Source organism: Loxodonta africana, chromosome X, assembly GCF_030014295.1.
Source record: "Loxodonta africana isolate mLoxAfr1 chromosome X, mLoxAfr1.hap2, whole genome shotgun sequence".
Classification (NCBI taxonomy): Eukaryota; Metazoa; Chordata; class Mammalia; order Proboscidea; family Elephantidae; genus Loxodonta; species Loxodonta africana.
The window spans coordinates 121,496,971-121,511,697 of record NC_087369.1 but is presented as its reverse complement, the minus strand read 5'-3'; the positions used below and the strand labels follow the sequence as shown (position 1 = coordinate 121,511,697).

Below are 14,727 nucleotides of genomic sequence, written 5' to 3'. Positions count from 1 at the left end.
GTATTAAAACTCAACTAGATTGTGTTTAAGGGTTGCCAAGCACCAAAATGCTATCATTCTCTGTATAGCATGCTTTTGAAGCTACTGTTTTACCTAATCTTCAGTGCAACCTTGTAAGGCTATCCCAGCAAGAATTATGATCCTACACCAAAAAAGATCAGATTTACTGGTCTGACAGAGACTGGAGGAAACCCCAGGACTGTGGCCTCCGGACACCCTGCTAACTCAGAACTGGAGCCACTCTCCAAGTCCACCTTTCAGCCAAAGGTTGGACAAGTCTATAAAACAAACAATAATACACGTGAGGAATGTGCTTCATAGTTCAATCAAGTAAATGAGGCCAAATGGGCAACACCTGCCCAAACGCAAAAGCAAGAAAGCAGGAAGGGGCAGGAAAACTGGATGAATGGACACGAGGAACCTGAGGTGGAAAAGGGGAGAGTGCTGACACATTGCAGAGATTGCAACCAATGTCACAAAGCACTTCGTGTATACATTTTTGAATGAGTAATTTGTGCTGTAAACTTTCACCTAAAGCACAAAAAAAAAAAAAAAAGAAAAGAAATATGATCTCATTTTACAGGTGAAGATGCTGAGAAACAATTGAACACAGGCCTCCTGATTCCTGGGTCAGGGCTCTTTATTCCACATGTAGATTCTTCTGTCTCTCTATTTATCAGCATCCTGTCTCAAAATACCACCTGGGCATAAGGATTCTCCTCCTAGTCTGCCTTTTAATTTTACAGAGGCTGTAAGGAATTGAAGATGAATCAGACTTGATCCCTAACCAGTCAAGTGTAAGAAATAAGTCAGATAAACAAACAAACAAAAAAGTATAATTTAAGGGAGAAAGTGATTGATACCCAGTGTGAGATGCACACATCATGCTAGGAGACATCACAGAGGAGGAAGTGTTCACTTCCGGTAGGAGGAAGTTAACATGTATTCATGGAAGAGATGCTTTCGAGCTGAGTTTGAGAAAGAAGATTCAGACATGTGAAGTAGCATGGAGGATGCCTGTGCTCTCCCCCAGGAATTCTACTAGACACCAAAGCTGTGTCTTTTCACCACTAGGAATATTCTTTTCCTGGTCCTCAAAGTTATACCCAGGCCCTCCAGGAGGAGTTAGCAGGAAGACATCTTTCCTCTTGGGCAGAGATAAAAGCTTTAAAAGTACTTGGGAAATACCAGGATTCCAGCATCAAAGCTAGATTGTTGGCTCAGGAGGGACAAGGTCCAAGCCTGATATTTATTTATATCCCACATATTTGTAACACAGTGCTGGGCACAGGGCAGACGCTCAGTGAATTATTCCTGATTTGACTTGTAGGTAAAGAAAGAAAGGCCTTGGATATACAGATCCACTTGCATTTGTGTGAAATGATGTATGCACAACGGTAGCATTTGAAGCAAAGCTTGAAGTGGCAAAAAAAAATGCAAACAATCTACATGTCCATTAGTAGGGGGTTGGTTAAATAAATAATGGGGGGGTCAATACAATGGAATTCTATACAGCCATAAAAAAAATACAGAACTCTTTAGGTACTAATATGGAACAATCTTATAAGATATATTTTAAGAAAATAACAATAAAAAAACCCAAGATGTTTAGTCTACATTTATGTTTTTGAAAAGGAAAATATGGGCTTATATACACAATAAAATATCTTTGGAAGTATACAAAACTTGTTAACATTGGCTGCCTTTGCAGAAGGGAACTAATTGCCTAATAGAGAAGAGTGGGAGAATTCCCTCTAGTCCTTCGGGATTTTTTCCCCTTTTTATAAAATGAGAACATAATTTACTCACAAAAATCCCCCCCAAAAATATATGTAAGGTATACTGAGTTATTATAAAGTAAACCCTCATATAATCACCATCCAGGTTGAGAAAGAGAATGATTACTCACACCTCCAAAAGCCCCAGGTTACCAGATAAGGGATATACTTTTTGCTGAATATAATTTTGTACCTTTTGAATTTTGAACCATGTGAATATAACCAAAAAAACCCCAAACCCAGTGCCGTCAAGTCGATTCTGACTCATAGCGACCCTATAGGACAGAGTAGAACTGCCCCATAGAGTTTCCAAGGAGCGCCTGGTGGATTCGAACTGCTGACCTCTTGGTTAGCAGCCGTAGCACTTAACCACTATGCAACCAAGGTTTCCCATGTGAATATATCACCTAATAAAAAAAAAAATCAAACAGTTATTTCTTCCCTCCACCCCCATTCTCCACCAAAATGCCATGGAGGTCTTTAAGGGTGATGGTTGAACATGATGAACTAAACTGTGCATGTGAAGATCATTGTGGCAGCTTTTCCACAGACAAATAATAAGAGTTAAGACTTACTGTATTCCAGGTTTTATATATGTTAGGTGAGTACTTTGTACATTAACTCAGGCAGTTGTGTCCCATAATACATGTTCTTCACCATTATACTACTCTGCCTCTGTAAATTCTAGAACCCAGGCTGTGAGGCATTGTACTCATCGATCCCTAGCAAGTGGAGGTTTTTTACTTGGGCTACTAGGCAAAGATAGAAGCAGTTAGGAAACGACAAGATACAAACCCTGTGGAGCACTTAGACGATCATTCTAGGGCATCCGAGAGGCAAAATTCCAGTCAACTCTTAGTTTGAGCTCAGAACTTCCCCAGTGCCTTGTTGTTGTTGTTAGTTGCCTCCAAATCGATTCCAACTCATGGTAGACCCATGTTTGCAGAATAGAACTGCACCACAGGGTTTTCAAGGCTGTGACCTTTCAGAAGCAGATAGCCAGGTCTGTCTTCCAAGGCACCTCTGGATGGGTTTGAATCGTCAACCTTTTGGCTAGCAGTCAAGCACTTAACTGTTTACATCATTCAGGAACTCCCCCCCAGAGCTTAGAGATCAATAATTTTTTTTCCATTTTAAATACTTTTTAAAAATTTTTATCCTGGTTTAGGTAAAAGTTTACAGAACAAATTAGTTTCCCGTTTATAGTTTATACATAAAGTGTTCCATGACATCGGTTGCATTCCCCAAAATGTGTCAGCACTCTCCCCATTTCTGCCCTGGGCTCGTTTCCTATCGTTCAATAAATGTTTTTTAAATGAATGAATACGCTCTTCCTACCTGAAAACCAGAGAAGTCTAGGAACCTATCCTACAGAAATACTTGCAGAATTGGACAAGAATTTTCACCGCGGCATTGTCTGCAAGAGCAAAAATCTGCAATCTATTCAAACGTCCATCAATAGGGGACAGTTAAGTGGACTACGTCAGAGAGGCAGCATGGCATGATCATTTAAGACACAGGCTTTGAGCCAGGACGCTTGGGTTTGCATCCTGGCTCTGGCACTTATCAGCACAGATATGGATAAGCTCTCTAACCTTGCTGTGCATCAGTTCGTACATCTGTAAAACAGGGATAACAAAAAGACCAACTTAGCAGCATTATGACAAGGAGTTAAGTCATAGTTTCTGGCATTTAGTGACTACTCAGACGTTATCCATTATTGTGGACACTCACACAATGGATTACTATGTAAGCAGATTAACAGAATGAGTTGGATCTCTGTGCACTGATTTGAACAGATGTCAAAGATACGTATCTTAGGTAAAAGAAAACAAATGTCCGATTAGTATGTCTAATAGAATCCCAATTTTGTAAAAACATTTTAAAAAATCTACGTGTGTTTATGCACAGAAGGACAGCCTGGAAGGGTGCCCACCAAACTGTTTGTCACCATTACTTCTGGGGAATTGTATGAAAGGGGATCCTCCTTTTACTTTTGTTCTGGATTTTTTTTTTTTTTTTTTGGTCTGTGTGTGTGGTGTATGTTCCTGTGTGTGGTAATATATATGTAACAAGACATTTGCCATTTCAACAATCTTCACATAAACGATTAAGTGACATTAATTGTGTTCTTCAGGTTGTTCAACCATCACCCGTATCCATTCCCAAATTATACTGTCGGCTTAACAGAAGCTCAGTGTCCCCTGAGCATTGAGTCTTCCTATATTGGATTTTTTTTTTTCCGCTACAAGCATTTGTGATTCTTAAGGGGCAAAGTCAAGAAATAGGGAAGCTTTCTGATTAGTCCAAATGACTAAGGAACTACAAGTACTACAGCCTCCGCCAGACTGAGTCCAGCACAACTAGATGGTGCCTGGCTACCACCACCAACTGCTCTGACAGGGGTCACAATAGAGGGTCCTGGACAGAGCTTGAGACAAATGTAGAACAAAATTCTAACTCATAAAAAACGACTGGACATACTGGCCTGACAGAGACTGGAGAAATCCTCAGAGTATGGCCCCTGGACACCCTTTCAGCTCAGTAATGAAGTCACTCCTGAGGTTCACCCTTCAGCCAAAGATTAGACAGGCCCATAAAACAAAACGAGACTAAAGAGGCATACCAGCCCAGGGGCAAGGACAAGAAGGCAGGAGGGGACAGGAAAGCTGGTAATGGGGAACCCAAGGTCAAGTAGGGGAGAGTGTTGACATGTCGTGGGGTTGGCAACCAATGTCACAAAACAATATGTATATTAATTGTTTAATGAGAAACTAATTTGCTCTATAAAACTTCAACTAAAATACAATAAAAAAAGAAAGAAATAGGAAAGCTTTCTAAGATCTTGAGAGGTTCAGGAAAGAACAGAGCAATGGGAAAAAGACGTCCTTTCTTGGGCTACAGATTCCTCTCCTGAGTCCAAAGTGACATACGGCCTGACTGCCCACGCTCTCACAGCTCTGATTTCTGCCTGGCAGCATGGGAGTCAGAGAGGAGGCACACATGTCCTTGGTACCGAACCTTGTTATGAGTGCTTAAAGCAATCCCTGCCATGTCGCCAAAAACCAAGGTTCTGCTTCAGATGTACCCCACTTAATGAATAGCGACCCAGATTGTCAGAGCTGGAAGGGACCTGAGAGATCACCTAGATCAGCCCCCTCATTGACAAATGATAACAATGAAATGTGTTCCTGACAAGGTAGCACCCAAGCAGTTTTGAGAAATAAAATTTGGTTTCCACTGAAAAAACCAGAACCAATGAATGTAATAAATCTGAAACGTTCATACACTGATGGTGGGAGAAGATGCTGGTAAATCACTGTGGAGAGTCAGTGGATACTATCTCTCACAGGTGGAAGTGCTCACAGCCTGTCATGGAACAATTCCACCTGAGATATATACTCAATAGAAATAGTCACATCAGAAGATCTACACAAGAACAACCACAGTAGCTCTAATTGCGATAGCCAAAAAAAAAAAAAAAATTGGCCTAACTGTCCATGAACAGCAATGGATAAATAAATCGTGGTATACTCATTAAATGAAATGCTATACAATAGCAAAAACAGTGAACTAGAGACATATTACTCAAGGATGAATTTCACAAATATACCACCGAATAGAAAAAAGCAAGTTGCAGAAGAATATATACAATATACCATTGATATAACCTTTAAAAAAATACAATAGTATATGTTGTTTATAGACGCATATGTGGAAAAAGTATAAATAAATACATGGGAATAATAAACATCAAAACCAGAATAGTGGTTACTTCAGAAAGAGGGAGGGAGCTTTAATCATGAAAGGGGGTTTTGACTCTACTGGTGATGTTTATTTTTTTAAGCTAGGCAGTGGGTACCCTGATATTCACTGTATTATTTTTTATACAATTTTGGATGTACAAAACACTTCATAACGTTCTTTAAAAGAAAGAAACAAATCCCATGCTGAAAAAAAATGGGTAATTTTCAGCTATAACAAAAGACTAAAAGAACTATATTAAATCCAAATGCTGCACTCAAAATTCAAGGATTATCCCTTAAACCTACTTCATTTTCCTGGGCCTAGTTTCAGGGGAAGGAGCCTGCTAGAGCAGCAGCAGTCAGGTGCAAAGAGCTGGGAACCAGGTGATAAGTGTTCTGCTCTCTCAGACGCCCATCAGCTAGGAGAATAATTTGATTAACCACTCAGTTTTTTTTTTTCTTCCATATTTAAAAATGTGGTATCGGACTACATTAACTTACAAGTTTCTCTCATGTGACCATTTCTTCCAGCTCTTTCTTCCTTGTTTATTTACTTATTTATTTATTGAGCTGCACTTCCCAGAACTGTGTCTGCAAGATGCTAAAGTGTTTTCCATGTAGAAAAGTGTTCCCTGGTCAAATCAGTTTGGGATAAACTGAGTTGAGCAAAATTAAATATTTATTTCCAGCAGTGCTTCTCAGAGACTTTCATATACTTACATTGTGACCAACTCTCCAAGAGGCGAATTCAGTTATGAAGCATTTCCAAAAAATTACTGGACTGCAGAATTATCCCACCCTCGCTCCCACTCCTTATTTTTGAAAACAGAATCTATTAGCACTCTCCTCAGAACAGTGTTCCGTGGAACATCAGGTTGGTAAAGTCTGTCCTAGGAGGATTGATTTCACTTGCTGTTTTAGTTGTTGATGTGTTTGGAATCCTTTGTAAGAGGGCATGCCCACTTCATAGTATAATTTCCAAAGAGTGGGTTTTCTTTAAGTGAGTGTCCCTGATAAGTTTAGAAGGCTATCTTCTCAGGCTTCATTAGTGAGAGCCCATCCTATCTGACAGTGTGGCCGATTCAACATCAGAAACTTCTGAGCATCTCTGGTTAGCAGTGCTGTATCCCGGATGTGCTTTCTGCATCTGGCTCTGGGCTTTGGCTAAGTCAGCTGCTTCAAGCCATGCTCCTCTCCCTTAGGTGATTGCAGGGCTGAAGGGTGCTCTGCCCCAGAGCTCAGAGCTGCTTAGCTAGGGCTGAATGCCTGGGGGTGTAAGTCTCATAGGAAAAGGAGCTCTTCTCCTGTTCCTTCACTCCCCACAATAGTTTGCAGGAAGGAGGACTACAGGGCAGAGGCCTGGCCACCCGGGCCACCCAGGGACCCTGGCCACCCAGGGACAGGACACCACATTTCCAGCATTGCCTTTTCAGGGAGATAGCCTTAGGAGGCCTTGAGATTCTCTGGAACCATCTCCCCACCCAAATCCTAGAGGGAAAATCTCCCGAGGATTGTGGCTCCCTCAGGGCCTTTTAAAGATGATGTATCTTTAATCTAGAACCAAGGATTCCTCTGGAAAAGTCAGGAGCTAAGGTGAACTACACATAGAGCTTTTTAAAGGCTTTTGTTCTTTTGAAAAATAAAAAGCAAACATAAGAGAAAAGTGTGTTCTTTTCCAGGCAGCATGCACCATGCTGTCAATGAAAGCAGGCGGCTGCTGCTGATGACGTCCCTCCTTCTCTACCCCACCCCAGCCCCCGCCCCAGCCCAGCCACCTGCTTAGAGCCAACACTCCTAAAGCCTGGCTCTACCTGCCTACCAAGGGAAAGAAAAACCTCACTGCCCATTCAGGCTCAGGCCCCCTTACCAGGCTGGGGTGCTTGGGCCTGATGCTGGGGAGCGTAAGGAGAATAGAAGGAAATGAGATGTATGACTCCAAAACAGGTAAGCCCTATTTAAATCACTCCAAGCACTCCTCTCAAGAGTGGAGAGATGCTCGCTGATTACAGGGGGTAGAAAGGAAACCAGGGGGAAAGTCAACAGGAAAAAGGAACTGAGCCAGGAGGTAAATGCCAAAGATTAGGATGAGCCCTTCATCCCAGCTCTTATGTCAGAGCCTGGTTTACTTGAGGGAGAGCTCTTGTGTCCTATCTGCTGACCAGAATACCCATTTGTTCAGGGGACCTGCTCCAAGGTCCCACATTTCTTCTCTCCTCCCTTTTCAGCCAATGTTTTCCACTTACCTCCCCTTCTCTCCCTCCAGAAAATCCCTTGGACAAAAACCATACCATTGAGAACAAAAATAAATATATACATACCCCCCTCCCTTCAAAGAAGCAAACCGTGGACCTTCCTCTTCCTCATTTTTAGAGCACAGTTTCCCAAACTGGTTTAAGTTTCTATTCCCGGGCATCTTTTTTTCTTTAGGAATGCAAGTGTTGGCTACTTCATTGTGGGCATTTTTTAGTGCAAGTTTTCCCCTAAAGGCACATGCAGGCAGGCAGATAGGCACACACATATATACTCGCACAGTACCACAGTACCTCTGGAGCTTCCCCTCCCTCAGTCACCTCCCTTCAGCCAGCCTAACAAGGGTGAGACTTGGAAATCATTTCTCTGTGGCCTACCTTCTGATTCCGTCAGGTCTGAGAAGCAAGCGGCAGCTGGAAGCTGGCAGGCCAGGGCTGGGCTGCCTCTGTGAATCAGCAAAGAAGTCCCTGAGACAGGGATGCCGACAGCTGCTGTATGCACACTCTCCCTCTGTCTCTCCCACCTCCCTGCCCTTCTTCTCCTTCTCCTCCTCCTCCTCCTCCCTTCACGGAGCTGCTCTGTGTTGCTATGCAATCATATCACCAAGACTAACAGCATCATTCCGGACCTCAGCCAAAGATACCCTTGACTGGGCAAATACAGAAAGAGCAAGGACAGTTTTGTAAAACTACCAGAGCCTCGGCAGCTCTGGGAGATTTCATTAGAAGCAGAGGAGAAAAGCGGAAGAGCCTGAGAGGCAGAGGGGGAGAGGCTTCCACTGGGGAGGAGGAGACAAAAGAGCCCCGGAGATCAATGTAAGCTGCTGAGCGAGAAGCCTGGGCCCCAACTTACACAGACCTAGCCCAGAGCCAAAGCCAACTTCAGAGCCAGCAGCTGGCAGGGGTCCCTCCGTAGCCAGTCCAGGATTTAGTTTCTGTGTTGGGGGTTGAAACACTCTGCTCTAGAATTGTCATTGGTGCCCAAGGTACAGTCTTGGGTCCAGGGCGGTCTGCCAGGTAAACCTCAAGTTTCGTCTTCACCCCACGTTAGATCTACATGTAGAAAAAGCCTCAAACACGTGAGGTAAGCAAAATGCACCTTGAATGACTTAAGACGGCTCCTCTGTGCCTGTCCACAATGGCTACCCCAGTCATCCTCCCTCTTTTTGTCCATACCAGCCTTTACTCTTCGAACTGTCACCCTGTTGAAAAGAAGAAGATATGAGGTCCAATCATCCCAAGAGATATGGGAGGGGCCACTAAGGGGATGGGAGCATCATAGCCCTTTACAGAGTGCCCAGCACATAGGTTACTTAATAAATATTTGTTGAATGAATGAATCGAACCAATGGATGGATGGGTGAATAGCCCCCATGCCCCCTATACAAACACACTAGTTCTCAAAACCCTAGAAGCTCCAGGCCAGAGCAAAGGATACGAGAAGCGTCCTTCCTTCCTTCCTCCCTCCATTTCGTGAGAGTGGAGTGTGTGTGAGGGAGAAACAGATTGGTTTGGGGTTAGTTGCTTTCCTTCACTGACTGGTCTCTAAAAACTCTATAAGCTCTAATAGCACTGGAATTTAGAACTGAAAATACTGGCCTAAAGTTATTACAGTTATTATTATGGAAAACTATTATTATGAAAAACCACAGCTAGGAAATAACCAGTGTGTATGGTCCCTGGGTAGCGCAGTTTGTATTCAACTACTAACCTAAAGTTTGGTGGTTCAAAACTACCCAATGGTACCACACAAGAAAGGCCTGGTGATCTTCTGTAAAGATTACAGCCAAGGAAACCCTATGGAGGAGGTCTACTCTGTAACACATGGGGTCACTATGAATCAGACTCGACTCCATGGCAGTGAGTTTGGTTGTCTTTTTTTTTATGCTACGTATATGTGTGTGTGTTTGAAATAAAAATTTAAAAACTTAAGCTAGTGATTTCAGTAAAACTTTAGAGATGTCTGATCTCCTGTTCAAAACAAGCAAACAAAATCAGAGCCAAATGGCTTCCCCTCCCAGCCAAGCTAGGCTTTCAGAGCTTCATGAGTGGCCCCTCCTGCCTGGCCAAAGCAGTACCAGCCAGGCCTACAAGCAGACCCAGAAAGGGCCTTTGATTTCTGAAGGGACTTTTGGAAGTACATCCAGCTTCTCAATACACACACCCTCAACAGAGCATTTCTTAGCCACCCAGCTTAGCTCAGACCTCGGCCCCAGTCCTAGCCCTGGCAGCTTGCACGATGTACCAACACCATCCAGACCCAGGACCCTGGGAGTCCTTTACAACTGACTTGGAATGATTTGGGGGGAGGGGGACTTGGCTAGGAGAAATACCAGAGGGAACATTCTGAGAAATTGTTTGAGCTGGCACAGACACAGAACTACTGCAACAGACACGCACCAAACACAGGGGAACTGACTCACCGCTCACCCCAGCACCAGCTCACCAGCATGCCTCGAAACATCACACCCTAGGCCTAGGAGGAGGAGGAAGGAGAGTGAACAGAATGGTGTGTTCCCCACTTTGACTGCAGTTGGATTTGTCCACATCAAAAGGAGCACTTTGAATAATCTACTTTTCTTTTTCTGGAAACCCTGGTTAAGAGCTACAGCTGCTAACCAAAAGGTCAGCAGTTCGAATCCACTACGTGCTCCTTGGAAACCCGATGGGGTAGTTCTACTCTGTCCTATAGGGTCACTATGAGTCAGAATCGACTCGATGGCAACAGGTTTCGTTTTCGGATTTTTTTTTCTTTTTCTAGTTTAAGAGAAAGCATTCAGGCTGTAGATCCAGAAATACAGTACCAGCCTCCATCAAAATAAACCCACAGAGTTTGTTCTGAGGGGTACAACAAAAGGTCTCCTGTACCCAAACATCTCTCTCCCATAGGCCCTATCATAGTGGAATAAAACCTCTCCCCCTTCTTCCTTTGGTTAAGGCATGAAGGACCTCTGTGAAAATGACAATATTACCTATGAGAGAGAAAACATTAAGCCATTATCAGCTAGTAATGCCTTAGATTTAATTAGGATATTAGATTATAATAATAATGGCTAACATTATTGAGCATTTTACTACAGGCTAGGGTCGCCAGGAGTTGGAATCAACTTGATGGCAATGGGTTCTATTTTCTTTTGTTTCAGGCAATATTTAAAAGGAGCCCTGGTAGTGCAACGGTTAAGCACTCAGCTGTTAACTGAAAGGTTGGCGGTTCGAACCCACCCGGTGGCTCCACAGGAGGAAGACCTGGTGATCTGCTCCTGTAAAGATTACCTGTTAAACCCGTTGCCGTTGAGCCGATCCCGACAGTCCAGAAGACCCTGTGGGGCAGTTCTGCTCTGTCATGTGGGGTTGCTATGAGTCGAAATCAACTCTATGGCACCTAACAACAGGTACTATTTAAAGTGCTTTGCCCTCATTACTAGCTCATTTTATCCTCATGGCAACTTCAAAATAGCTTCTATTACTACCCATTTTATAGATAAGGACACTAACATAGTGAGGTTAAGTGACTTGCCCAAGGTCACACAGTTAGTAAGCTATGGAGCTAAAACTTAAACCTAGATCTCTCTGGGCAACACCCATGTGATTAACCACCTTACTAAATTGCCTCCATTCACCTACCAGTGGTCTGATCAGATGTTAGGCCTAGATAGGTCATTGAGACAAGTGTGACTAGGGAAGAAGAAATCTCTGGATAGTTTTTCTATCCTTTGTTCCTTTTCTCAAGCCAATATCCTCTACTCAAATTGTTTCCCTTTCCTTTAGAAAGTCAGAAATACAAGGGACCTTAGAGGTCAGACTTTTGTTTCCAAGAAGGAGTCCCAAGTGAGTTGTTGTTAGTTGCCATTGAATCAGCTCTGACTCATGGTGGACTGATGTATAAACCCAGTGCCATCGAGTCGATTCCGACTCATAGTGACCCTGTAGGCAGAAGGAAATGTTGCCTGATCCTGTGCCATCTCCGTGATCATTCGTATGCTCGAGTCCCTTGTTGTAGCTATTGCGTCAATCCATTTCATTGATGGTTTCCCTCATTTTTACCAAACATGATACTCTTTTCTGGCTAGTGGTCTTTCCTAATCTCGTGTTCAAAGTAAGCAAGCGGAAGTCTCGCCATCCTCACTTCAAAGGACCATTCTGGTTTTATTTCTTCTAAGACTGATTTGTTCATTCTTCTGGCAGTCCATGGTACCCTCAATATTTTTGTGCCAACACAACAGTTCGAATGTATCAGATTGGGCGATAAATTGGAGGAACATGTTAGGCACGTAGGAGGCCCGATGCTGAGTAGGCTGAATTTTGTCATCGGAGTTGGTCAGGAATAATGCAAAGCTATGAGAGCCTAAGCGTTGAAGAAGTAGCATTGTTTCAGTCAATTCTCTGAGCACCCTCTGTTGCTTTTGACGAACATCTCAAAACATGGTAGTCATCTTACACACGGTTACCTCCCATTTTCTTCTGCTGTTCTTCAAGCTTCTGGTAAACCAGACCCAGCAGTCAGGATGTTGTATAATGAAATACTGTGTTCTATTTATGTTTTCAAATATATTCCATTGAGACCAAAACCCTTCAAACTACTGTCAAAGTGGTACAGTGGAAAGAACCCTGGATTAGGAGTCAGAAGACAAAGGTTCTAGTCCCAATTTTGTCACCAAATTGTTAACCTTTTTGAGCCTCGGTTTTTTCTTCACCTGAAGGGGGATAATATCTGCCCTGTTCACTTCACATGATTAGGTTGAGAATCAAACAGGATAATGGATGGGAATGTATATTGAAATTATAAAGTTCTTTTTTTATATAAAATGTAAGGGAGCCCTGGTGGCTCAGTGGTTAAGTGTTTGGCTGAGAACTAAAAGGTCGGCAGTTCAGATCCACCAAGCACTCCTTGGAAACTCTATGGGGCAGTTCTACTCTGTCCTACAGGGTCACTATGAGTAGGAACTGACTCAACAACAATGGGTGTACAAAGGTAAGAGATTATTATTTTCATTTGTTCAAGGCCCTGGTGGTTTCCCTATCTGCAGATGACATAAATACCCAGAGTAGACTATAACAGCTAAGAAAGCAGTGCCAGGAATGTAATTAGCTCCCCATTTCCAAGATAGATCAAACACCATAGCTCTTTAACCATACATACCAACAAGGCAGTCCAGACTCCCATTCACCGTGGTTCATATCCTCAACCCTCCCAACCTCCTTCCAACCCAGACGGCTACAAATATGCACATACCCTAGCAACCTTCACATATAAGCTTTCAGGATAAGATATACAACTTAAGGAGACCTACTGGTTTTCTAGGCTAAAGAGAACTGCTACTGATTTATACTTCCCTTTTTTTTTAGGGTGAGGTTGCTGAGGCAAGGTCGGCATTTCTTGTTTGTAGCTTGCATTTAGAGGAGAAGGGAATGGACATTTTTTTGAGATCATGCTCTGTGCCGAATACAAAGTAAGGCACTTTACATCTGTTACCTCCTGTAATGCTCACAACAAGCTAGGTAAGGATAATTATTCCCAACTCTGTAGACAAGGAGACTGAAGTTCAGAGTTGTTACAAGTCCAAGTTCATAAGGTAAATAAGAAATGGAAGCTGGGATTCAAGCCCACATTCATATGGCCCCAAGCTGGTGTTCCTTCTACTGATCTCCCACTTCCAGGCAGGGCCTCAATATTAAAAAGAGGACGTATCCTAGAGCTTTGTGGACTTTTTTTTTTCGGTTGTTGTTGTTGTTAACTGCCATCGAATCAGCCTCTGACTATGGAAACCCCACACACAATAGAAAGAAACGCTACCCAGTCCCATGCCATCCCCATGATCACCTACAGCTCAAATCATTGGGATCCATAGGGTTTTCGTTGGTTGATTTTCAGAAGTCAATCCTCAGGCCTTTCTTCTTAGTCTTAGTCGTACCACTTGATAATTTTTGGTGCACTAAAAATCACATACTGGCATTAACTTCTGGCAAGTACCCTGGCCACCAACTGGTAAATACCCTTTTCAGAAGATGCATTTATTTATTTTGTTGTTGTTGAGAATATACACAGCAATACATACACCAATTCAATAGTTTCTACATGTACAATTCAGTGACATTGATTACATTCTTTGAGTTGTGCAACTATTCTCACCCCTCTTTTCTGAGTTGTTCTTCTCCCATTAACATAAATTTAGTGACCCCTAAAGCTCCTATCTAAGCTTTCAAGTTGCTGTTGACAATTTGATCCCATATAGATAGTTTTAAAAGAGCATAATGCTCAAGGCAGGCATATTTTAATAGTTAAACTAAACTACTGTTTGGTTTTAAGAAAACTTCAGGAGATATTTTTGGTTTAGGTTTTAAAGATTATTTCAGGGCAGTAGTTTCAGGGGTTCATCCAATCCTCATTGCTCCAGTCTGGAGTCCATGGAAATTTGAAATTCTGTTCTACGTTTTCCCCCTTTTGGTCAGGATTCTTCTATAGAATCTTTGATCAAAATATTCAGTAATGGTAGCTGGGAACCATTCCGTTCTTCTGGTCTCACGACAAAGGAGGCAGTTGTTTATATAGCAATTACGAACACATTCCCTATCCTCTTGTTTATGGAGGCAATTACCAACACATTGCATATTCTCCTCCTGTTCCTGACTTTCTTTCAGGGATGCATTTAAACCCTGAAATGGTTTTGGAATCTAAAGCCTGGCCCTAAAAGACAAGAGCTGTCTATCTTTTGCATCTAGCTGTGAGCTCTATATATCTCAAAAAGGAAAGACAAGATATTTGCCTGGCAGAGGCAAAGCAACAATTTCAAGGTGAGAATTGGTCAGCGATAAAAGGATGCCTCATAAAGTGTTGCCTGGGCAATAAGCAATTAAACACAGAACTACCCCACTTGCCCACAGAGGGCCCCTCCTAAGGTTCGGCTCTTAAATTCAATCTTGTAGAGGTGGACAAGGAGCCCTGGTGGTGCAATG

At 42.7% G+C, this 14,727-nt stretch overlaps 1 protein-coding gene across 2 annotated transcripts in view; it reads right to left on the bottom strand.

The window, feature by feature from the left end:
* Positions 1-8,609, bottom strand: part of DRP2 (dystrophin related protein 2) — a 43,056-nt gene extending 34,447 nt beyond the window's left edge. For both annotated transcript variants that reach the window (XM_010601384.3, XM_010601386.3), the window contains exon 1: positions 8,152-8,609. The gene's annotated coding sequence lies outside the window, so the exon portion shown is untranslated. The remainder of the gene's footprint in view (positions 1-8,151) is intronic.
* Positions 8,610-14,727: the final 6,118 nt, after the last annotated feature.